Raw genomic sequence first — 9,288 nt, 5'->3', positions numbered from 1 at the left:
ATCTCTGGGTGATGAAAATGTTCTATATCCTGCTGGGACTGTGGCTGCAAAGATGTATACATTTATTGGACTACTGCACTGTACGTTTTAAATGGATGCATTTTATTGAATGTAAATTACACCTTAATAAAGATGACTTAAACAGTTAAAACATAAAACAAAACACAAGAATGAAGACTTGATTCTTGTCTTGCTCACAGTCTAGTGGAAAAGCCAGACATGAAAACAAATAACCACAAAACAGTGAGCAGTAAAAGTATGTCTGTTCACACAAGAGCTCCATTTACGGAGAGCTTCCCTCGTGCCAGGCCCGTGCTAGGTGCTTTGCATGCACAACCCTACCACTGTCCTGCGAGGCTTGGAAGGGCCCCCTCCTCCTCCGGTTGCAGGTAAGGAGGCTTAGAGACAGGTGAAGGCATCTGCCTGGGGCTACTCAGCTCGAGTCAGCAGAGCTGGGACAGGACTCCAGGTCCGCCTGGTCGCAGAGCATGTGCTAAACCGGCGTATCAGGGGAACGCTGAGGAAAGAACTAGAGGACAGACTGTTAGAGCATCTCAGGTAAGACTTCACTGAGGAGATACTGAAGTGGGAGCTGGGATTTGCTACACAGAATAGAGAACGAGGGAAAGGAAATGTTAAGGCAAAGGGAACAAACGGCCTGAGGAAAGGTGATGCAGCAGTTGTGAGAAGGTGGGGGTTTCTGGGAAGGAGAAGCTTGTCGAGAAACAGCAGAGGAGGTCAAAGGGATTATACATTTTCAAATTCACTTAAAAAAAAAAACCCATTAAACAATCATTTTATGAGAAGCAACAGATCTGCAGAGCAGGCTAGTGAAATGGCTGCTACTGGTCAACACAGGAAAGAATCCACCACAACCCAAGGTCATCTATTCTCAATAAATAGGGTCCCTGTTGTTCTGTCTCTTTTTCTCCAGGAATTTAAAGCTATGTTCAGTGGTCCCAGATTTCTGTTGAACAGGATTTGTGGCACTCTTTCACAGTCCTGAGAAATCGAAGGAAGAACATCCTTTATGCTTTTATAATGGGTTTTATAGCTGGATGAATTAAAGTCACTGGAGTTAGCAAAGCATGTTCCACCATCATAGCGTATTTTTCCAGGAAACCCAGAACAGCGGTTAAGACCATAGGTTTGGAAGCTAGACTGTCTCAGTCCAGATCTCAGCGCTTCCACTTACTAATGACTTTCACCTTTCAGTACTTTGCAAAATGGGAGGATAATGATAGGGCTGCCGTGAGAGTCGAATGAGCTTGCAAAACACAGGTGCTCAGAGTCATCAAGGTTTCTACACTGTATGTGCAGCTTTTTGTATGTCAATCAGATCTCCAACCATAAAGTGGTTTTTTTAAAAAGGTGTTTAGAGCAGTGCCTGGCACTGAGTAAACACTATAGACTAGCTGTTATTTTTGCAAAAAGGTAATTTGATGACGGTTCATTTTCTTTATTTTGCTGTGACCCATTCTTCCAGGGAACAGTCATTAAAAAAAAAAGATTTGAAGAATGTTGATCATATCATTTAGATTGACTTTGATTCTAACAGAACACCCAACTTAAGAACAGCTTAAACAGTAAGACTTCCTTTTACAATGTCACATCCTGTACTTCACTGAAACTAACATACCATTGTTCAAAAGATGCCTCCCACATTCAGAAATATTAAAATGTAAAAATACATGTTTCAATCAAACAAAAGGTTTGAAGGGGGTGGAGGGGTGGGCTTCAGGACTGGTTACTCTAGAAGTTCAAAAGCCTCTTCAAGGACGCAGGGTATTTTCTTCGTCCTGCCACTGCAAACCTTTGGCTCTTGCCTGGAATCAGGCTGCACGGAGGCAAGGTGGCTGTGGCAGTCTCCAGCATCACTTCATGATGTCCCAAAGCCAGAAGAGAGGCTATTGTTTTTAAAAACAAGAAAACCTTCCCAAACTTGGCAGAATTGCTCCGTAGACCCTTTCCTAAAACAATTCCTGGCAAAGGGAAAAGATTTCTCCTATCTGGTCTGGTGCAGACTAATCAAGGTTCACCCCTTAGGGTAGGGCAGGGCAGGGGCTTGCCTTCCAGAAGCACACAGCTGCCCAGTAGCTCTGTTCTGTGTGCAAGATGGAGGAAGGACAGCTGAGGGAGTGGCCACTAAGAGTGCCTGCCCCACAGGTGAACTTCCTTTTGTATCCCAGGTGCAAATGCTCCCGATGTAAGCAGCCGATCGCTTGGGATATACCTACTGTCCTTCACGCTCTTATTAATAAATCAAAGATTCCTTTCTAGGATAAGAAATTAACCTTGATATTCCAAAGACTCTGTTTTCTATTAATGTGGGTTTTAATACCATGTCTTAAATCCTATCAGTGAATGGAACTCAGTGAGCTGACCACCTGAGCACAGCAGGCCAGCTGACCAGATTTCCCCTTTGCACTCAGAGCCGAGGTCCCTGAACAGACCTGGGGACTCCTGCCTGGTCAGCTTGTGGTCTTCTTCTATCACTTATCACTAGACTGTGTGGCTCTTCCCGTGTAATAATTACAGGTCTACACCAGCCTTGAATAATGTAAAACTGAAATGTCCTAGACCTCACCAGCAGTGAGTACAAATGAAGTCACAATAACATTAGCACTTCCACAGCTCTGAGCCCTAGCCTGCTCATTCAGGAATTCTGATGCACTCTTCGAAGTCTTTCCCAGTTATGTCTGGGTTGTCTAGACGATGCACCTGACATGTGCTCAGGCACAAGACCTTTCACTGCATTTTGCCCCCACCTCTTGGCCACTGCCCAGCAGTTCATGACACCCCCACCTGTGAGCCTGCTGCTGTTCCATTAAGTGCTGTCAGATGTGAGAGCTACACGGTGGCCTACAGCACAGTGGCCACTCTCGAGCTGTGATATATGGCCCTCACTGCACACTGGTTGGCAACTGGTCTGAGACCCAAGGCAGCCCTGCTAGAGCCCAGAGCCTCACAGCCTTTCACAAATCAGCTCCTGCTGCCTCTCATCCTCACTCTTCCTGCCATAAAGTGGCTCGAAAACAGTGAAATAGGTATCCATCATTCCTCCCCTAGTTTCTTCCCTAACCACCCAAGCAAACACACAAAAACCTTCTTCCCCCTTGACCGTCCCAAACCCAAAATCCATATATATCAGATCAATTTATATATATATATATACATGGTGCAGGATAACTTAGTGGTAAAAGCACAGGCTTTACAGACCGGGTTCAAACCCTGACTCCACCAGTTTACTAGCTGTGTGAACTTGGGCAAATTCCATAATCTCTCAATGCTTGTTTCCTCATCTGTAAAATGGGGGTGGGGGCAGTGCGCATCACGGTGAGGTGGTGAGGATTGATCAAAGTAATACGCTCAAAGTACTCAAGTCATGAATGCAACATAGTGAGTGCTCTGAAGTATTAGCTAGCATTGTTGTTTTGCCTGCAGCAAATCACCTGCCCACACACAAACAGCTTTTGGCCAATTCTACCGTTAGAATTCCCTCTGTGAGTCTGAAATGAAAGGAATTTAGTCTGCAGGGAGAGAACCCATTCTTTATTTCGGTATTATACAAAATAATTTGTCTTTAGGGTAAGATCCAGAAACTTAAGGGTCAATTTCAAATGACAGAAGCTATGGCTAAGTGAGTTAATGATTAGTTTAGTACTTACCGTGAGCAGAGGCAGAGGAATACTAACGAGGCCCTGCGGGGAAATTAAGAGAAAAAAAATTAAAATAGACTTCTGCCTTGAAGAGCTCACAATCAAATGAAGAGGCAAACATTAACAAAAGTGGTAACTTGAAAATAAGTACCCACAACACAACACCGTACACAGAACAATTTAATCCAGACTAAATGCCACTGAGATCATCGCTAAAGGGCTGATGAAGATGGGGAAAGCGGAATGCAGAAAAAGCTTCATGGTCTTGCAAATTTAAACTGGTTTCCAAATGGTTGGAAATTCTGGCCCTGGCTCTAGCAGCTGTTTTTACCCTTTTATTATTTCAAAACGAAGCTGGGGTAGTCGTCTGAAAAATAACAGTCAGGAGTAGCAGAGGGTGTTAAATTATTCTGTTTTTCACGTCATTTTAATTATTTTTCTTTCTCGGAATTAAAGCCACTCCCCGCACCCCCACCCCGGTGGCTGCGGGGTTCGCCCCCTACTTGGGGGTAATTAACAGCCCGGCCCAGCCCCGCGCTCTCCGGCGCCCTCTGTCGCCCGCTCCTCACCGCCCTCGCACCAACCAAAAGCAGCTGAGTTGGACGTCGCACAATTCCCCAGGAGTCTCCCCTCCTTCTCTAATACAATCAACCACCCCAGATGACCCCGCCCTGCCCCCCAAATAAAATCCGCAGAGCAATTAACAACAAAATCCGACTGGGCCTCAGTTTCCTCACCCGTCCCCCTACCCCAGTGAGGCCCGCCTCGAACTTTCTGCGATCCCCACCCTCAACCCAGTCTTGGCTAGAGACAGTCTAGTCACTCAATTGATAAATGACCGTGGCTGAAGCGACCATCTTCGTTTTCCGACGGCCGTGATTCTCTACCGAGCACGCCTCCCACCCCGGGCTCTCTACTGTCCCTGGTGGCGGCCACCATCTTACCCAGCTCCAGAGTAGCGTTTAGGACGCAATCGCTGCGAAAGGCGGATGTTGGGACAACATTTCCCATCAGCCTTTCCACAACATCGCGAGATCTCCGGCGAGACCTCGGGGAAAACTTGCGCGCAGGCGCAGCTCCACCCTCTTTTCGAGACTGGCTGCGCGGTTGGGAGTCATGGCGGTTTCGGCCCGGTCTGAATGCGGCCAGCAACCTCGGGCCTTTGGCGGCGGTAAGGAGGCGGAGGTGGGAAAACGGGGTCTTCCTTGACAGGGAGCGAGCATGCTTGGCCTCCCTTTCGTCGGAGGCGAAACGGCGAAGATATACCCGGTCTTCCACAGTAGAGTAGTTGGGAGGGTTAGCTGAGGTAACGGATGAGAAAACACTTTACGAAGGGCGCGAGCTTTTATTCTTGAGGGGAAAGAACCCAAGCTCACCTTCGGTCTCGGGGTGCCCCTCCTGGGGGAGAGAGGTCCCTCCAGCCTGCGCAGCCCCTCCACCTCACAGCCACCCGTGTGCTGAGCGTGCGGGCCCAGCGGCCCTGCGAGTCCCACAGGCCTTTCCACGGGGCAGGTCTTAATTCACATTAAGGGTGTTGACCTCTAAATATTTCCTCCTGGAGGACGGCCCCAAGCAGTGTTTAATTCTACAGGTAGTCATCAGTGGGATAGTAGACTGTTTGGAAACAAAAGTAGTTTTACAACGACCCTTAACGTGCTTATGTTTTTATTCCCCACAGGTTTTTCTTTGATACCTGCAGAGACAGTGAGAAGCAGACCTGCAAGTTGAAGCTTAAAAGCAATGAAAAGCCCTGAAGTGAGTAAGAAAGGGTGCAGGCAGGACCTGGGTGGGCACCAGAAATGAAAAAGCCGAGACTCTGTGAAGGCCTATCACGTGTGGCCTCCGCGCGCTATTCCGAAGTTCAGTTCTGTGGAGCCATGTTGACACGTGGATCCAGTTAGGGTACTACCCAGAATCCAGAAATGGGGATGGTCTGTGCCACTGTAATTGGGGCCACTAGGTGTCACTGTTTGAAACCAAAATGGATGTCCCTGCTTACGGGGGTAAAAGTGAGACTTGAAAAATGAGTTGTGGTTGCCTTCGGTCTAGAAATGTTTGTTACTGGTTGAGCTGAGGATGATTTCAAGTTATCCCTGTCTGAGAGGACATCTGTGAGGAGTTCTAACTTGCTGAGGCTCAACTTTATTTAAATAATCAGTCTTGAGAATAAACACCTTAAGATTGTTAGAATAAAATGTGTTATTCAAACTTCTCTTTTAGATTAAAGGTGCTGGCTGCAGACTTTGAGTGTAAAGATCTCTGTGGTGAAATTTTTATAAACGGTAAGAATTTTAGGTCTTCCACAGAATTGCATAGGTTATGATCCCTTTAAGTATTGGTCTGTTAGATTTGGAGATGTGTGGGTCTTCCAGGATTATTACTGCCCGGATAAGGGAAGTAGTATGGAACTCTCTTTGCTAGGCCCTTTTTAAGAACCATAAAAATATGGGCAGTTGATTTTGAGGGATGGGGGGGCATTATTAATTTTTTTGAGATATAATTGCATGACTAGTTATTAAGTTAGACTGGTGGTTCTTGGGGTAGTGGATGCTGCTGGGATTCAGCGGGTGTCCCTAAGTCTCCTACAGTGCACAGGACAGCCCCCATGGCAAAGAACTATCCACTCAGAATGTCAGAGCTGAGGCTGAAACCCTGTTTTAGACTAACTTGAGAAATCTGGGCCCCAGTCTCAGCCGTTACCAGATAACCGCACCAGCACCTTATTCATTTGTAGAACAGGGGTGGTGCTTTTCAAAAACGTGGCTGTGCATCAGAAACACTTACATAGTGTTACAATATACACATGTCCCTGGACCCCACTTCCAGCCATGATGGGGTGAGATGGCTCTGGAGTGCAGCCCAAGAATCTTGCGTGGTATTTTAAGAGTGGGTGTGGAGGAACAATTAGGTGATAGAGCTCCCTTCAGCTCAAGGATTTTTATTACAGCAAGATTATTACTGGCTATTTTTAAGTAGCTCTCAGGGCAGATCTATAATCCTCTGTCTTACAGAACTGAAAGCCATGTGGTTGCTCTGCAGGATCGTTTAGCATAGAGGGAAGGAAAAATGATCTTGTGTGATGTTTTCTCTGGGCATCAGGTACCCTTTGTGCAGCTGGCCTTCAGTGGGCTGGCTGAAAGGAGTAATCTGCAGTGTCTGGGGCATTTTACTGACACTAGAAAGACACTAGAATCCCCCATACTTGACTGTTAGACACTTTGTGCTGAGGGAGAGCCTGGCTTTGAAAAGTACAGGAACTGTCAGTGTGTCAGATCTGGGATACTGGGTACAACTCGGCAGTAGATACAGTTTTTGCCCTTGAGGGAAAGAACATTCTAATGAAGCAGACAAGATGGAATGAGTTCCCAGAAGGGAAGTAAAGCAGAATTTGTCAAGGAAAACATACTTTGCATGTGCTATGGATGTCAGTGCTGTGGGCTGGCAGACTGGTGGGAGCTGAGTCTGTGATGATTTGAAGTTATCCCTGTCTGAAGGCAAAGAAAGGCCTTTCCGTGTAGAATTTGAATGTCTGAGACTCAGTTTCCCAAGTTTGTTTTATAGAAAGTTTAGGCCTGTTTTCGTATTTGTCTTTTTAATGCCTGAGTTAAAAGAGAGCTATCAGAGAGATGCCTGTGTGTATCTTACTGAATAGGTTTTTCTTTGCAATTTCTCTTGCCAGGTACAGTCTCAGCCTGTTTCTGAGGCTCAAAAGGATGCTCCAGAAGACACTAACTAGCAGCAGTGCCATGTCGGCTGCCCTGGACCCCAGGCGGAATTTTTCTCGTGCGTGTAATAGAGAAGACTTTTGAAACAGGCTTGGGTGGAGTGTTCTTTTTGCTTCCCCTGCCCCAGCCTTAGGGTTGTGCTAAGAGGCAGGGAGACTTTGACATAAATCTATTTTCTCCGCTAGGTGTCTGCAGTGCATGAGACAGAACTGAACAGCTTTACCTGAAGCAAGTGAAATGACTCCTGTTTGTAAGCTTTCTGTTTCCATCTTGCTGAAGAAGCTCCACAGGCCTGTGATGGTTAGTTATCGCTGTCTGAAAATCTCCACTGAGGGGAAAAAATCTGTTCTGAGGCTAAAGGGTTTGGCCCTGTGCTCTTAAAAAGAAGTTCAGGCTTTGTAAGGGATCAAATCAAATGAACTCCAAAGGGATTGTGTACACCCTGCAGAGACCCCAGCCCCAGTGCATCACCCCTCTTGAAAACCAGTGGTGTGACTGCCCTGTCACTGGGCCCCTTGATTCATGGCTCTGGGGGCACAAGCTACGAGAGGTGGCAGAAATGGGCAAGTGGCCCGCATTTGGTTTATGCACTTATTGTGGAATGAAAGTGCTTGTCAGATATTTCAAGAAAATGAATGTGCTCTTTGGAATAGATGTATGCCGGCTGTGGCGGTGAGAATACTTGAGGACTGTATGATCTCTTGGCTCTGCACCATAATCTGATATTCAGGAAAGAAGGGGTACCGTGACGCCAGCACAGCGGTTTGGTTTTCGGGTGCTTTGTTCACACCAGGGAGCTCTCCTGGGTTTGCCCAGCTCTGACTGTGTGGCATGGCTGGCATGTGAGCAAGAGAACAGAGTAGCGCTGGGCGGCAGGGGGGGGGTGTGTGTGTGTGTCTGTGTCTGTGTCTGACTTTGTTCCGATTAAATGCCAGGCTAGAAGTGGACACAGATTGCCTTTCTTTTCTGTTGAAACGGGGGGGGGGGGTGTCAGCAGCTCTTTATATGTAAGGTCACATACTTGTTCAGTGACGAAAGAAGCTGTTCAGGGTGAGGTTTAATGAGCCTGAAAGCTGGTCCCAGCAGCTTACAGCCTGAAGTGAAAGATGTATTAGCAAGTGGCAGAGTCTACCTGCTCGGTTGTAGTCTGCTTCTGAGTGAACTTGACCACTCTGCAGGACTCAGGCCAACCTGTAGGTTGACCCTAAAAGTTTTACATCCAGAGGAGGGGTTGAACATAAATGTCCTGCTCTGAACTGGCCACTTGCCAGACTCTGCCCGTGGGAGCACTGTCTCCTGTAAGGAGTTGTGGCTCTGAGTCATCTGGGACCCACAGGCCTACATTTGAATCCATCTCATTGTGCCTTCCACACACACAGCCTAATGATTGATTGCTTAGAATGAGTTCCTCTCTGGTTGCCTTTTTTCCTTTAAATTAGTTTTTTCTTTAAATTTTGAATAACTTAGCTGTTGCATCAAATGATTCTTCTTTGGTTTTACAGGTTGTCTCCCAGTGATGTCAGATGGGATCAGCACAATCCCCCGTGCTAGTTGCTCATGCTTATAAAATAAAACCCCCAAAGGAGAATCATTTAACAGTTTTTTGGACTTCATCTTCAAGGGTAGACAAAGAGTTGAAGTTTTTCCCAGAAAATCTTTGGCAGTTAGTGAAGAACATTCAGAACACTACGGTTTAGGTTATCTTGGTCTAACTCGTAGTGGTGGGATAGCAACGGTTGGAAAAGGAAAGTAGTTAACATGGACTTGTTCTGTTGGGGGAGACTGAGGGGAAACAGGTGTTCAGCCTAGAAAAATATCAGTGGATTTCCTATGAAGTCAGTGTGTCATGGCTTTAACTTTGAAATAAAATTTTAAAAATTGACTTAGCATTGTGGATTTCAGAT

The 9,288-nt window shown here is 46.4% G+C and overlaps 2 long non-coding RNA genes and 2 other non-coding genes across 8 annotated transcripts in view; 3 read left to right on the top strand and 1 right to left on the bottom strand.

Annotated features, from left to right (window-relative positions):
- Positions 1-81: 81 nt before the first annotated feature.
- LOC116656725 lies at positions 82-4,647 on the bottom strand. 2 transcript variants are annotated; one of them, XR_004311636.1, is made up of 2 exons: positions 4,604-4,647; positions 82-3,701 (listed from the first exon to the last, which is right to left on the bottom strand). It is a non-coding gene; the product is annotated as an uncharacterized LOC116656725 (long non-coding RNA). The 2 variants fall into 2 exon arrangements; XR_004311635.1 differs by lacking the exon at positions 4,604-4,647 and adding an exon at positions 4,499-4,592.
- An 87-nt stretch (positions 4,648-4,734) lies between these two features.
- LOC106728639 overlaps positions 4,735-9,288 on the top strand; it is a 112,149-nt gene continuing 107,595 nt past the window's right edge. For 3 of the 4 annotated variants that reach the window (XR_004311629.1, XR_004311630.1, XR_004311631.1), the window contains exons 1-5: positions 4,735-4,830; positions 5,338-5,414; positions 5,880-5,941; positions 7,339-7,442; positions 7,570-7,684. This is a non-coding gene — a long non-coding RNA (uncharacterized LOC106728639). Of the gene's footprint in view, positions 4,831-5,337; positions 5,415-5,879; positions 5,942-7,338; positions 7,443-7,569; positions 7,685-8,886; positions 9,257-9,288 lie in introns of those variants that run through there. The other variant, XR_001364897.2, reaches the window with a different exon arrangement.
- On the top strand, positions 5,725-5,799 carry LOC116656875. The gene has a single exon (XR_004311880.1). It is a non-coding gene; the product is annotated as a small nucleolar RNA R38 (small nucleolar RNA).
- Positions 7,116-7,199, top strand: LOC116656876. Its single transcript, XR_004311881.1, has one exon. It is a non-coding gene; the product is annotated as a small nucleolar RNA R38 (small nucleolar RNA).

The sequence above is a fragment of the Camelus ferus genome, chromosome 16 (assembly GCF_009834535.1).
Source record: "Camelus ferus isolate YT-003-E chromosome 16, BCGSAC_Cfer_1.0, whole genome shotgun sequence".
NCBI classification, from domain to species: domain Eukaryota; kingdom Metazoa; phylum Chordata; class Mammalia; order Artiodactyla; family Camelidae; genus Camelus; species Camelus ferus.
Note: the sequence above shows the minus strand (reverse complement) of the source record. Positions and strands in the feature narration are given on the sequence as shown.